Source organism: Apus apus, chromosome Z (assembly GCF_020740795.1).
Source record: "Apus apus isolate bApuApu2 chromosome Z, bApuApu2.pri.cur, whole genome shotgun sequence".
NCBI lineage: Eukaryota > Metazoa > Chordata > Aves > Apodiformes > Apodidae > Apus > Apus apus.
Window position 1 is genome coordinate 38,675,971 of NC_067312.1, and position 13,845 is coordinate 38,689,815.

General features: G+C 44.2%; 1 protein-coding gene across 3 annotated transcripts in view; it reads left to right on the plus strand.

Moving 5' to 3' along the window:
• Nucleotides 1–472: 472 nt before the first annotated feature.
• Nucleotides 473–13,845, plus strand: part of CEMIP2 (cell migration inducing hyaluronidase 2) — a 54,112-nt gene continuing 40,739 nt past the window's right edge. For 2 of the 3 annotated variants that reach the window (XM_051642687.1, XM_051642690.1), the window contains exon 1: nucleotides 1,544–1,664. The gene's annotated coding sequence lies outside the window, so the exon portion shown is untranslated. Of the gene's footprint in view, nucleotides 567–1,543; nucleotides 1,665–13,845 lie in introns of those variants that run through there. The other variant, XM_051642689.1, reaches the window with a different exon arrangement.

The window sequence follows — 13,845 nt, forward strand, 5'->3', positions numbered from 1 at the left end:
GGTTCCGGCATCCTGCAACTGCGATTTCGCGGTGCGGTGGTTTGCAGCTGTACCACGCTGAATGCTGTAGTCCTCCTGAAACACCACAAACGAAGAATCCAAGTAAAACCTCAAAAATTTCAGGCGAATTGTTAAATTGATTTGCAGTTCATTATTTAGTCACTAGATGTCTCCGTATGCTGTAAGCAAACATAGGCTGGTAAACAAAGGCGAAATGGCTAAAACTAAAGTTACGTCGGGCAGCGTTTATAGGAATTGAAATGACTTATCACTTCGTTTCCAGCTGTCTGGAATTTTCCCAAGGAAATAATAATGTCGGAAAACGGTGGCTGTATTTCCCGAACCAGTTCATTGAAAGCATTCCCAACCTTGTCAGGGGGCTCTTTTTTTTTTTTCCCTCTTCCTTTTCTTTTTTTTTTTTTTTTTTTAATTTTTAATAAGTTTGGCCCAACCTCGGTGCACTGGAAACGGTGGGAGGTCCCAAACTCAAGAGGAGCCGGTTGTCAGATCTACATCAACGCTGACAGCCTAGGAGGCTGCCTTGGAGCTCTCGGTCCCCAGCAAAGGTAAGTCCTGGAGCTTCACCGTCCGAGTTTCTAAACCAGATTGACGTTTTTAGCTGTGGAACAGCTGCGGGCATCGGTTCCTTGAAATTCAGAACATTTTGGGGCTTAGCTCGATTTTACTCCAAATCAGACTTAAGGGAAAAAAAAAAAAAAAAAAAAAAAAAATCGTCCCAGAAAGCGGAATCAGATTTTCCAGCCAGCTCTCTTCCCAGCTCAGAGACTGCCCCGGGCCTTGACTCTTGTAAGTAACTTCACTCGCTATCCCCTTTCATCCCAGTAAGCCTCCTGGCTTGACAGCTGCCTCCCGCCCCCCTGCTTGTGACTCGCCGTCCCTCGGGCTGTGCCGCGGGGACAACACCTGCCCCTCCCGCCGCCTCTCCCCGCTCCTTCACCTGCGCTCGTTCCACGGGCGCCTTTGGGAGCTCTGCGACCATACTGCTGATTCACTTTTTTAATATATTTTTTTTCTTTTCCCAATCGGACATTGGCATCTGACGGGACGCTGGGTATTTTAGATCTAACGTCGCTTTTTTTACCACGCCGCCCGGCAGAACGCCGTGGGTCCGGGCAGAGGTGCAAAGCGCCCCGGTGCCTGCCCCCCGCCCCGCCAACCCCGCGTGCTGAAGGAGGCTGCACCAGCCCCTTCCCGGCGGCCGGGAGGGCGAAGCCCCTGCAGCCTGGCCGCGACCGGCGGAGCCTGGCACCCCGGCGGCCGGGCGGTGCCCGAGGAGCCGCCGCTCCCGCGGGCAGGGCCGGGCCGGGCCGGGCAGCGCGGCGCCAGGCGGAGCAGCGCGGGGCGGAGCGCGGCGGGGCGGGCGGTGCCAGGGCCGGGCGGCGCAGCTCGGGGCGGCCGCGCTCCTCCCCCGGCGTGGGGGTGGGGACCAGCAGGAGGCGGGGCCGCGGCCGCGGGGCGCAGCCGCCTCCTCTGGGGGCTGGGGATCATCGCCCCGGGGGTCTTGCGGCGGCTGCCGGTTGCGTAAGGGCGGCAGCCGGGGCGGGGAGCGGCGGGCGGTGGCGAGCAGCCGGGCGGCCTCCCGCCGTGTCCGGGGCGGGCAGCGCCATGCCGCCGCCCTGAGCGCGCCGCCGCGCCGGGCCCAGGTGAGTGCGCGTCCGGCTGGGGCCGGCGGCGGGGCGGGAGCGGCGGGCCGGGCCGGGGCTGCCGGCCAGCGCCAAACGCTGGAGCGCGGGCCGGCCTGCGGCCGCTGCCGCACCGGCCTCTTTTGTTCCCGGGGCCGGCGGGAGGGGAAGGAAGGAGGGAGGGGAGAGGAGAGGAGAGGAGGGAACGGGGGCGGTGGCAGCCGGCGGGGCGGCGGGCGCTGCCGCCGCTGCCTGGAGAAGCCCGGTCCGGCCGCGGCCACGCGAGCGCGTCCCGGGCGCTGAGCGCGGGGGCGGCGGGGGCCCCCGGGTCCCGGCAGGTGTGGGCTCCGCTCCCCGCCGGGGGGTCTGGTGGCAGGTGCCGCGGCGGGCTGTGCTGCCGGGGTTTCCTTGCTTCGGTGGGCGCCCCTGGTCGGGATGCTCACGGCATCCCGCTGGGAAGCAAGGCTAGGCTCAGACCATTTCCAGGACAGGAACTCCGCTAGGAGCTGTCCTGATCGGCACCCCCGGATTATTGTGGATTGCCTTTCCCGTGCCTGATAACCAGCAGCTTGCTTTACTTGCCCAGAGGCGTGGAAAAAACACAGTAGGAGTCGTACCAACATGTCTAGTAGAAGAGAGTGTGTGGTAATAGATAGGCTACATTTGTGCTACATCAGAGCTCAGGTGAGGAGTGTGTGCTGGAGATCCCTTGTTTATATTTTGAAAGTAAATTGCTGGCACGGATTTATTAAAAGGGAAAAGATTTTGCATTCCTGACTAGTTCTAAAAACGAAATAGTGCCTGGGCCTCGACAGAGACAATGCAGTAAGGAAGTTCTTCAGAGTTCTTCAGAAAGCAGTGCTTTGTATTTTTGGATGGCATCAGTGAAGTTTTGATGAATCACAGAAAAAAAGGTTTGTAGCAGCATACCTACATTACTGAGGTGAAATACCCCATGAGTAGTGGCAGGGAGGAGGTGAGGTTCATCTTGTTCTTAGGAATATGTAGTTCTTTGAGGTGCTTTGTCTACTCGGATCCTGTGTGCTGCCTGCATGGTTGTGAAATCTCCTGCCAGTTCAAGTTTCTTGGGCCTGCTCCTCTTGCTCTCTCCCTGCTGATACAGCATCCACCTGAGTGTGTGCTAGGGGCTTGAGCTAGACAAAGTGTCCAGTAGAATAACAGTTTTATGGAAAGCAGAAATAGTGTCCCCAGCTATGAAGGGATTCAGGAGAAGAGAAAAGGACAAGAGGGCTTCTGTATGATTCTTGCCAAAGTGAGATTGCAGAATTGTCTCCTGAAATTTAGCATCTGATCTGAACAGTAGCTATGGTCTGTTCTGTTTTAAGATGTGCATGGAATTCTTTTCATTGGCAAGTTGTAGGGGTTTTTAAACTATGTACGTTAAAACTTCAGCACTGCAATATTTTGTGGGGAAAGTGGTGGTGAGAGTTGGCTGGAAGCATTTAACCTGTTCATGAGATGTGTTGCGAATTGGTGGAGACACTAAGCAGTAGAGAATGGTGACCTCTGTGTGAAAAAGTTTTCAGCAGGCCCTGTAAAATCCACTTCATGTTTCCCAGCTGTAACTGGTCCCATGACTGGAAGAGTTACCATTTGGTGGCACAGTTCACGTTTCTTGCAAGTTGACAAACCAAGGAATGGGGCAGGGGAACAAAAAGGTGGTCTTTCCTGTAAGGCGTGAGTATAAAAACAGGTATAGCACAAGGAGATACACTGATTCCAGAAGCTTGTAGAGCAAACTGTGAGATTTCCTCAGTTATTTTTCAGCTTGAATCTCTTGTTTGTTTGTTTTTAAATCTCAGTTGATACATATTTGAATAACTTGTACTTGAAAGGCTGTCGGGAGGTTTTATTTCTTTGAGTAATGATGGGGTGCAGTGGGACAGGTGCTTTTCAGTCTGATTTAAATATTCGGGAACAACATTCTTCAAAGATGCAAATAAATGCCTACGTACCTTGGACAATCTGAACTAGAACTAGATAATTCTTTAATTACAGATAACTTATTACCTGGCTTTTAATACTAACTACTATTATTATTATGTGTCCAGCATGTTGCAGAAAAATCTTTAATAAACAGTTTTAGCATACTATTTTTGTGCGTTTTGTAGTCAGCCATTCAGCTTCTTGGCGTGGAAGTCTTACTTGCAGAAAACGAGCACTGTTCTGCAGGTTGTCGTTTTTCCTCCAAGTGAGGTAAGGAAAGGTGTATTGGAAATGTCAAGGACACTAATCAGTGACTCTATCATGTGTGTCTTACTGAGTGAGGTAGCCCTTTGCTTTCATGTTTATCTTACTTACTGAGTGAGGTAGCCCTTTGCTTTCATGTTAGCCCTTTGCTTCTCTACCCCTGGGAAGGCATTGACCACCTCCACTCTGGGATCAGAACTCCACCTCCTCTTTGTTCTGCCTCGCATGGGCGATGGGAGGGGAGGCGGGGAGTTGGGGAGGAGGGAAAACGTGTTCGCAGGTGTTTGCTGGGAGCTGATGCCTCAGCCTCCACAGCTGTGGAGGTGCATCCCCGCTACATCCCCCCCCCTTCCCCTGACCACAGCTGGAGGAGCTTGTCAGCTGACAGGCCTCTGTCAGGAATCTTGTCCCATGGTGTTTGTGGCGACTGTTCTCCACCTTTTGCATGCTTGCACCAGTGACTTAAAATTGCTGACCAAAATTAGTGGGAAAAATATCTTGTAGTAAATCTCACTTTGTGTATTGTAAAAAAATTATATGGTGGGAGCGTAGTCTGAAGTATGTCAGTTAAATTCATTCTTTGCATTAGCAAGGCTGTTCTGTAAAATCACCTAATGTATACATTAAAACAGGAATAATATCTAAATTGTAAATTACGGTTTATTTTTTGAAATCAAGTCCTGATTAGAGTTGATCCATTTTCAGCTTGCTTTTACTAAAAAGGATTTCACTACTGATTTAATGGAGATGTTTTTGTCATGACAAATGGGAACAAATTGTTTGTAGATGTGGGTGTAGAAATCCACAGAAATACCTTCTTGGAATACTAATACTGAGAAAGGAAGTGGAGAGGGAGTACAAAACTATATACTTTGAAGAAAGATGTGAGGGAGAAAAGTGATGTATTTGCCAATAAGGAAAGGAAATACTGAAGACATTAAAGGATGCATACTTTAGAACTGTTTTTATTCCTTTGTTGTGAGGTAGGTTAACACAAAGGAATGTAATGTCGCTCTTCTGTCTTTTTGGCACATGGGATTAAGAAGAATTATAAAAAGGTAGAATAGTGCAGTCATACAAAATTACTGTCTATACCTAGCAGGATATTGCAGGGCTTGGCTGTTGGGTGCAAAGTTCTTAAGAGTTTCCTAGAAAGGAATTTACCATACTAATCCAAAATCTGAATGCAGCCTCCAGAATGCATACTTAATGGTGGATTAGAAGGCTTTGTTTTGCTTTTTGAAGACTTGCTTCTGTTTTGAGATATCCCAAATAAGCTGTTTGTGATTCTTATAAAAGGGAGATGGTGGAAAATGTTGCACTTTCTGCCCCCCCCCCAAAAAAAAAATTGGATAAGTGTTATGTTGTGTAATTTAAATCACTGTACCTTATTCACCAGCCTTTTGTTTCATACAGTTCTGTGAGTCCTGTGATACCTTAGAGCCATAGTGGGTGTTGGCATTCAGACATACATTCTAGCTACTCTTTGTTAGCTTAGCTGGAGGAACTCTTCTCGAAAGACTGTTAATTTCTAAGTCTTTGTGCTGTTGTGGTTTTAGCTGGTATGTGCCCTGCCCTTCTGCTGGAGGCCACTGTTCCTACAGCAAAATGAGAATTGTTTCAGCTGCCCTATGTCTGGCATGATAGTTTAAGCCATCAAGTAAAGATGTATTTTCTGCTGATAAAGTCAACAGTAAATTGCAGTAACTGAGCTGAGCAGGACATTTGGCCCTTATAGGAGGAGGTGATTTTGGAAAAGTGAGAAGAGAGGAAGACAGTTAATTGAGATGTTAAAACATGAGAGAAAGATGCCCACATCATATGAGACCAAGTGTCCATTGAGACAATTACTCGGTGTCTGACAGCGATGAGTAACGTATGTCTGGTAAAGATACTACATAATGATACTACTGCTTCCAGCATCCAACAGCCTACCTTATAAGGACTTCCTCAGCTCTAGGCAGTATTGTTTATGCAATAATCCTTGACTGACTTCTCTTCTGCGACTTTGTTGCTCTTTGAACCTACATACATTCTTGGAAGTCCATTGCAGCCAGTACTGGGTCGGGTTCAGAAATCTCTTTGTGTCTGCTTTTTTTTTTTCCACACACCCCCTCCCCCTTAAAAGAGACATGAGCAGTCATTTGAATTCTCAGTGTTGCTTCTAGCTGTATGGACCTGTGTCATATATCTTCTCTCTCTTAGTCATCCTTCTCCAGGATGAAGAATCCTTTGGGAGTTTAAACAGCTAAGAGGTGCTGATGTCACAGCTGTTTGCTCAGTGATTTGGAGCTCCTAGCTTAATTATCTTTTAATGCAAACCCATTTAACTTGGCTCACACAAATGCAAGGCAACTCTGAAAGAATGTGGGTGTGCAGCTACAGCAATTCAGCTTCTTGAGCAGCATTGTTTTCTTTGTAGCTGATGCGCAATTAAAAACTGCAGAGAGAAACCTTCAAGTAAACAGAGTAAGAGGGGGCATATAATTTGCTGAAACTTGAGGTGGACTGAAAAAAAATTTGTAAGAGCTCGAGAGCTTTACATGAGAAAAATACCAGAATATGTAAAAATAACGAGGATGAAGAAGAAAGAAACTTTGATAGGGAAGAGAGCATGTTATGCTACTGATTTATGTTTGAAATATAATTTAAATATGACAACCCACTGATTATTAAGTGATTCTGTCGATACACTTAGGAATTTCTTGGAGAGCTTATGTTACATCTATTGACCAAAGCTAAGTATGGGATCTGACTCTTCACCCCTGTTATATTCTTTACTGTCATACATGCATATAATCTATTTGAGAGCTTTTCTAATTTTGTAAGAAGAAAATAGGTATCTAATGCCACCTTCCTCCTCTTGAATGGATGACAGGCCAGAACTGTTTCATCAGTGATTCAAGGTAGTGCCAGAATCGGATTTCACTTCTCTGAATTGTGTTACCATTACATAGAGGATTCTTCTGCAGTGACATCCTAAGCTGTAGCCAGTTTGCAGGGGTTTTATGTGTTTCTAGAGAACGCTTATATCTGTAGGTACCACTTTTTTTTACTGTCAGTATGATAAGTAGTTTAATTTTTTTTTTCCCCTCTCTTTAGGTTTTTTTTCCCTAACATCTTCGTGTTCTCTCAGGTGGACCCTACAGATCCATTACTTTCACATGAAAGCTGTTGACTTCAACAGAGCTGTTTATGTGTCTAAAAATAGGCTTGTATTTAGAACTGAGGGAGACTGAAGTATTCTGTAAACCAACCCTCACTGTGTCACTGTGAGGCCAGTGACTGCTTTTTTTCTCATGTTACAGACTCGGGGCCCAAATAGGCTGTGGCTCACGCATCAGGCTAAGGGCAGATGTGTGATTAAAAAGCAAATTGATCTGAAGATCAAGAGATCTTGATCTCTTATGCAACTTCCTAAATCTTTCATTTCTGAAAATAAGAGAAACAGTAAAAATTATTCTATTCATATTGCCTATTTCAACATGTGCTGCATTTCCTACTACGCTCTTTTGGATCTTCTGTATTTAAGACATTGGTCAATTCACTTTTATGAAAAGAAACAAATGGTTTCTGAATTATTTCCACCAGGAGAACTTTCTATTGTTGCTACCATGAATGAAGAACAAAACAGACTTTCCCAGTTTCTAAGTGATTTATAGAGAATAACTGTGTCTAAAAGAAACAATGAGGGGGAAAAATTGAAGCCACTGGAAGTGTCAGGCATCATTTTAGATACATAGACCACAGCTGGATGCTGTGGCTTCTGGCTTATGTTTCTTTGTTTCAATGGGTAAGATCTGAAGATACTGCAAACATGTAAGAGCAGACTGAAAATAGCAGTGTCTCAAGGTCAGTTAAGGACACTTGAATGCTTGCAGGGTCGTGTTTGGTGTCCAGGAACTGGGAAAGATCAACCTGTCCCTGCACTTCCTGCAGTAAGACGTGTCTCTGCAGAAGAACTATGAAAATCCCTGAATTTTGTACGTGAACTTCCTGGAAAGTTAGATATTTCATTGGAAGCATCAAGAGCTTTCCTGACAATTATGTAAGTGAAGCCCAGGGAAACTATGGATGAAGGACAGAAGCCTGGTTGTCATTGGAGAGGGGAACTATTTTTCGTGTACAAAACCCCATTTTGCCTTTGATCTTTCAGCCTCAACCTTAATGGAAATCTACCAAATGCCTTCTGAAGAGGCTAGGAATTAAATTCATGGCTCTTCTGTATGCTGTAAGCCATGAACCCAAGAGCGGTTTTGCTTGACATCCTGTAATTTCATACTTGTTAACACAGACAAACTCATTGCCACAGATTACCTGCCTCCTTCTCTTGGGAAGCAGTCTTCTCACCACCCTCTCCCCACTGACCTTGTGTCCTTTCTAATCCATAGATAATAACTAATTTGTTTTGCCTATCACCTAAACGTAGGTGATTAAACTTTCTCTACTTACATATAGGTTTTCAGTTTGCTTCTGACCCAGAGTCTTGTGTGGTCAAAAGGTTTAATTAGACTTGCTGTTGAAGATTAATTCTATCTACAGACCTTTTCTTATACTGTAAATACAATGCATGCTTACAGGTCTGTCTCTAGTTCTGTGGTATTTGGGGAAGACTTGTTTTAGGAAACACAGTCCTCAGCTCAAATAGTTTCTAGTGACTGTGTATTATGCAATTTTGTGGGTTTTCTGTAATAACAAATAAGTAAAAATTAATAGTTACTTCTCAGGAAATTCAGAAAATCTGGTGCAATATAACTTACTTTGTCCAAAGTTTTATAATTCTTACCATGTTTGTATCTCTGTTTCTCACTGATTCTCTTTGTCTTCTGATTTTCTTCTGGAACTGCCGTGCAAGGAAGAAGACTCAGTGGGGGCATGCAGCAGACAGTGTATGTGATAGAAGATGCCCAGAGTTTTACACATTTTAAAGTCAGCTGGGATTTTTCAAGCAGTTATAAACATTGTTGTGATTCCAACAGTTACTTTGCTGTGTTCATGTGGTTTACTGTACACATATTCTCTCCAGCTTGTGCACGCCTGGGTGGGAAAGTAGGTTCCTACACACATGCTGTGTCTGTCATCATGGTGAATAGGTGTATTTTCAAAACAAGCAGTGGAAATAAATGTGGAACCAGATAGGAAAGCTTGTGGACACCCAGCCTGTCTACTGGGAAATACTACTTTTCTAATGGTGAGGTTAACATCTGTTGAACTGTGGACTTCTAAGGCACTTGGAACATTGCATTGAAATTATCTCCATTGTAGTTCACCAGCTTGGAGGCTTGTGAAGGTGTGCATGTCATTAGTACTTAAGGAGTTTGTTTTGCACTGCTTTCTGCTTAGCAATTGAAGCTCCTTAGGAGCTTTTTAATACTCATTTCTTGTCCCTTTCTCTTCTGTTGTATTTCTCATGGTCCTTTGGTCTCCCACCAGACAGGTGCCCATGCCAGCATGCAGCAGTAGCCAATGTGGCACTGTATGACATGGGGGAGTATTTTTCTTGATGTGTGTGGTTTTCCCCTACCTCTCCTCAGCCTTTTCCTGAATGGTGATTATACACTTTAAGACTGAATGTTGTGTTATTGTATCAGCACTACAGATGGTGGTATTTGATAGCCCAGAGCAAAAGAAGTGGAGTTTCTTATGGTTTCTCTTTTATTTTTAAGACCTGTGAACTGTGCATCCTTAAAATAAGCTGTAAGGAAAGAATTAATTTCTTTGCTTTGTGTAGAAGTAAGTGTACTTTGTTTACAAAGTTATGAGAGGATGCCAAGGGGGCGGGCATTTTCTAGTGTGTTTTCCATGTTTTGTTACACTAAACATTTGACAGCAAAAAAGTGTGAACTATCTTGGTGTATTTCTCATGTTTTGAGTGGTGTCAGGTGATGTTTTGAATTGCCTTGTGAAAGAATCCAGTTCCTTTCCAAGAAACAAGGCCTGAACGCTGTAACAGATGAGCTTGCTGTTTGTGTCTCAGTCTCAGGAGGTTCAGAAGTTATCCCTTGGTTGTACAGTGCTTATGCTTCTAGTTTCTGTTCGTGTGGAGCAATGTGGGCTTGTATGAGTGCGTAGTAGTGGCTGAAGTTAAAAATGGTGAATGAGTACGTGAGGAGACTGGAGATGATGTAGCCTGTTCAGTGGCTCATTGCAGTCTGCCTGCTGGGATTTGCTGCACACATAGCTCAGATGCTTTGTTGACAGAGCCAGGCTTGCAGGTAATCACTGTTTTTACTTGCATACCGTGCAAAATAAAGTCCTTTTTTTCTTCTTCTTTCTTTAAAGTGGCATAAACTGAGTTGGCTGATATGATTAATATGAGAAGTTTTTGCTTTCTTGCTAATGTTGCCAGCAGGGGTGTATAAGCAGAAATCTGGTTTATATGGAGTAGCACGACTCTTGGAAAAGAGTGACATGCAAATAGTGTAGCCTTCCAGCAGAGGAGTTGTAATGAGCACACTCTGGGCTGAAGCATCTGAGATGCTCTAGCCGAATCTCTTTACCAGAAACCTCCTTTGTACTTGTGAGCTGGAAGCACATACTTACGTGTAGCCCTGACTAAAAGCTGTCATGAATAACGAATTTAAAAATATTGCATAATATCCTGTTGAAGGCTGAAGGGCAAGAATTTGGGGAATACTGAGATAGCACTCTGCCTGAATCACATAGAAAATAACATTTCACAGAATCACAGAGTGGTAGGTGTTGCAAGAGACCTCTGAGAATCATCTAGTCCAAACCCCCCTGCCAGAGCAGGATTACCTGTAGTAGATCACACAGGACCATGTCCAGATGAGTTTTGAAAGTGTCCAGAGAGGGAGACTCCACAAACTCTCTGGAAAGCCTGTCCCAGTGATCTGTTATCCTTACGGTAAAGAAATGTTCCCTTATGTTAAGGTTGAACCTCCTTGTGATCCAGTTTGTGACCATTGCCCCTTTTCCTGTCAGTGGACATCACTGAGAAGAGTCTGGTCCCATCCTCCTGACACCTTCCCTTTAGATATTTACAACCATTGATAATATCCCCCCTCAGTCTCCTCTTCTCCAGGCTGAACAGACCGAGCTTTCTCAGCCTTTCTTCATATGGCAGGTGCTCCATTCCCCTCATAATCTCTGTGGCCCTGTGCTGGACTCTCTACAGTACCTCCTTGTCCTTCATGAACTGGGAAGCCCAGAACTGGCTTTCCAGGTGAGGTGTCACCAGGGGAGAGTAGAGGGGGAGGATAACCTCCCTTGACCTACTGGCCACACTCTTCTTAATGCACCCCAAGATGGCATTGGCCTTGTTGGCTGCAAGGGCACATTGTTGGCTCATGGTCATCCTGTTGTCCACCAGGACTCCCGGGTCCTTTTCCCCAGAGCTGCTCTCCAGCAGGTCCGCCCGCAACCTGTACTGAAACATGGGGTTGTTCTTTCCCAGATGCACTGCTCTGTGCTTGCACTTGTTGAATTTCATTAGATTTCTCCCTGTCTGACTCTCTGGCCTGTCTAGGTCATGCTGGATGGCAGCACAGACTTCTGCTGTGTCAGCTACTCCTTCCAGTTTTATGTCATCAGCAACTTGCTGAGACTACACTCTCTCACTGGACTCAGTACCAACTCCTGGGGAACACCACTATACACAAGTGTCCAATTAGCCTCTGCCCCACTTATCACAACTCTTGAGCTCTGTCTTTCAGCCTGTTCTCAATCCACCTCACTGTGCAGTCATCCAACCCACACTGGAGATGAGGCTAATCAGCCTGTAGTTACGTGGGTCTGCCTTCTTGCACTTTTTGAAGACGGAAGTGACTTCTGTGATTTCTACAGGTTGAGTTCTGTATTACTTTGTTAGGTAAGGTAGTTGGTTGTAGGTTGTGCAAGAACTTCACCATTAGTGAAATTGTTAGCTGCAGTAGTACAATACTGCATCACTCTGTATACTGCAGTAAAATTGTAAAAGTGGTGGTATTCTTGTCTAGGCCTGCACCATTAGGAGGAGTTGCACAGATCATGAGCTTCTTTAGTAGACCTCTTGCTTCTGTGTATTTAGGATATCCTGATGACAGGAGCCAGGTCTGGTGTTTTTAAATTATTTTTTTAACTGTAAATGGTTTCGTGGAGCCTTTGATCTCAACATTGTTTGCCTTAAAAAAACAACACAATAACAACAAAAACCTGAACAAATAAACAAAAAATCCCAACACACCATAGGCACAGATCAAAGGGAAATGACAAAACTTGGGTGAAGAAAGAGAAGTGTTACATGAAAAAATTCAGGTGCATGGGGACTTGCAAGGAAATGTGTTTAAAAAGCTCAGATGGATCTTCCCCCCTGCACTTTAGTCAAACTGTATTTGTGCAACCAAATAACTGTGCTCCCTACGGTGTAACGGGCCATATAGCCAATTGCTAAACTTGTGTTTCTGTGATGCTATCTGAAGACTTCCACGGAGTGGAAATAAGTCAATAATTTGAATCAGGTTATCAATGTGTCTTAATTTTAAAGGAAAGACAGTAGTTACTCTACAGGATATAAAAGAACCTTCCTTCAGCTGGAGGATTTCAAGCAACACAGGAAAAGGGAAGGAAGTGTTGAAATGGTTACTCCTGTTGTAATGGAAAACTATAGAGTAAATCTTTTAGTTGTCCTAAGTATCTCCTTATTGCTTTGTTTCAGTTTTTTTATCCTGTAATGGGTAAGAGACTACGGTCTTTTTCCACCCATGCTTGGGGTGACCTGTGTTTGCATTTGAGTGGGATAGTTGGAAGACTTTTGCAATTTGCAAAATGAGACTTGCAAACAAGGTGGAATGCGTTGTAGAAAACAAAGTGCTTGAAATATGACAGAAGAGGTTTTGGTGTCTGTTGCCAGGAATGACTGATTTAAAGGGCTAGCAATACCTTAAGAGGCCTTACTAAGCAAAATTGTAATAAAATATTTGGTAAAAGCAAGTTAAGTTTTGCATAACCATTTTGGATTTTGTTGATGTAGCTGAGCAATTAACAAACATGTTAACTCTATCACTTTACAATGAACACTGTAGTAATTTAGTCAGTGTGATAGATAAGTGCCATATGGCATTCTGTGATTCTGTCTGAAGGATTTTTAACTAAGTTTAAGGAATTAGTGGTCCAAATCATTAAAAAAAAAAAAACCTCGGTGCTGAATCAGATTTCAGTTTTAATCAAAAAGATAGTTCAGTGTCTATTTCAGCTAGACAAAAATAATGCCTTTGAATCAGTTGGAAAGCTCCTGCACTAATCAGCTTTTGACACCACTTCTAAAATTTAGAAATGATTGACGGTTCACTGCTGAAAGATGATGAGTTGAGTGCAAAGGCACATGTGGTGAAAGCAATACGTTCCATGGTACTTGTAACACATTGGGCTATTAAGTTTGAGAGCAGAGGTTTAGGTTTGGGAAATAGATTCTCAAAGAACAGATAGGAGAATGGTGAAGATCAATTTGCTACAACTAACAGGTGCAAGAAACACTACTGGAGAACTTGGTGTAACCTTTGCACTCTGGCATGGCTACTCCAGTTAACGTTTCAGTGCCTTTATTGTCATTGTGCATATATCTGGAGACGCATTGTCTCCCTTGAAAAAGGGCAATCCAGTCTTTTCAGTAATTACAGCTCTGCCTGGAAACAGTGAAGTATCAGATTTTGTAGTACAGGAGACAAAAAGCTCTTTTGCTGCTTCTCAGAATAAGTTTATAGTTGTCACATTTTTCCTGCACCAGCGTGTCTGGCACTTCAGAGTATAGCTCAGACTTCCTTTTGTTAATGGAAGACAAAGAGTTTTATTTTCATAATTAATTTTGCTATTTAATACATGACTTAGACCTAAATCCCCTTCAGGATTTGGTTTAGAAAACTAAGTTTCAGTTAACTGAAACTTGAGCAGCCTTGTCAAAAAATTCCATTCCTAAGAAATGTTAATTAAAAAAAATTTAGAAGTTAGGCCAGATTTGTGAATACTCCATACAATACAACACAATTGACCAGAA